The sequence below is a fragment of the Montipora foliosa genome, chromosome 3, assembly GCF_036669935.1.
Source record: "Montipora foliosa isolate CH-2021 chromosome 3, ASM3666993v2, whole genome shotgun sequence".
NCBI lineage: Eukaryota > Metazoa > Cnidaria > Anthozoa > Scleractinia > Acroporidae > Montipora > Montipora foliosa.
In genome coordinates, this window is record NC_090871.1 from 63,953,326 (window position 1) to 63,954,713 (window position 1,388).

Here is a 1,388-nt window from a genome sequence, read left to right on the forward strand (position 1 = left end):
TGCAAAAGCTTCGAAAACTGAAGCTAGGATGAGCTAACACAACTTCAAAGTCAGATACTTTGTTAACAGATGAATAATGGGCTTAAGCAACTAGAACCTTGGCGTCCCGGACATTATGAACTGCGACCGAAAATCTGTAACAGTTGTTTCGCCTCAAACAACGCATCTGAAAGCTTAGTTTTAACTCCGGTATTATGGTATTATTGAGTCAAAGCACTGAAAGAGTTCTGAAGGTGAACTTCCGGTTTTTTCCGGTTTTGACGTCAGGGACAGTGCGTTCTCCGGTGCTGCTTGAGCTCACTAATACATGGTCCAGTGCAGGTACTCAAGACTCGAGCAACAGAGCAACACAATGCAACCTGGCGCAGGGACAACCCCATCGAGCGGGGAGGGGCAGGGGTTGTCGTTCCATTCTCCCAGAAGTCGTTGCAAACCTACTTCCGTCTAATAATGGCCATGTATCCAAGGGAAGAAGTTTCGAAGAAGTTGTGCTCACTTGATAACAGAGCGGCGGAGTTTGTGGCAGATTAACTTATTTAGGTAGGAATCATTATAACTTTATTTCTCTTTTTAGGAGAAGTGATTCCAATTTAAGGAAAAATGCACAAATCACATGCAAAAATGCTTTATCTCATCTCCGGTTGAATGCGTATAAATTTCTGACAACTATTACTTGTTATTATCTGGCTATTGCGACATCTTTTGAGGGGTTCCTAAGTTTGTACCGTTGTAAACAATAACTATGCTAAAGTCTTACGTTAACGCGTTGAAACTGACATACATCTGAGCTATGTAGTGTAAGCTTATTACATGCATGTATATTAACTTGATTGTCACACCTCATGCACATCCTGCAGTCGAACGATTTATTCCATCATAGGCGGCCCAAACTCATAATTTGAATGCTCAGTTAATGTAACGATTTGTAGGGTTTACATGGGAAACAAGATCCAGTGCTTTCAGTAAGTTTTGCAGTGGATGACTGGGAAAATAACGTAGACGATGTGGAATCCCGAGCACCGAAGATCAGCACCGAAGGCATGATCCCCTAGGGGGGGTCTGGGGGCATGTTCAACCACTGCAAGTTTGGAAATGCCATTTCCAGCATTTTCCTTAAGGTGTTTCCCCTAAAAGGCAATGGAAATTAGGCAATAAAACACTACAATGATAGTCATTTTTGAAAGAAATTGCTGCCTTATCAGTACTTAAATACATTATAGGCAGAATGTCATGTAAATTGACAATTTTTTTGTGAGAAGAAAACGCCATAATTCAGACTTCAGTTAAGCAAGTAAAGTGATTTTATTTTCATGATAGAAAATGGTGGAAAAACACCTACACAGCAAAACTTTCAAATGGTCGTGCGAATGGCAGGTCTAGAACATACC

At 41.0% G+C, this 1,388-nt stretch overlaps 1 protein-coding gene across 1 annotated transcript in view; it reads left to right on the forward strand.

Annotated features, from left to right (window-relative positions):
* Positions 1 to 401: 401 nt before the first annotated feature.
* Positions 402 to 1,388, forward strand: part of LOC137997939 (D-inositol 3-phosphate glycosyltransferase-like) — a 15,435-nt gene continuing 14,448 nt past the window's right edge. The window contains exon 1 of the mRNA XM_068844270.1: positions 402 to 540. The gene's annotated coding sequence lies outside the window, so the exon portion shown is untranslated. The remainder of the gene's footprint in view (positions 541 to 1,388) is intronic.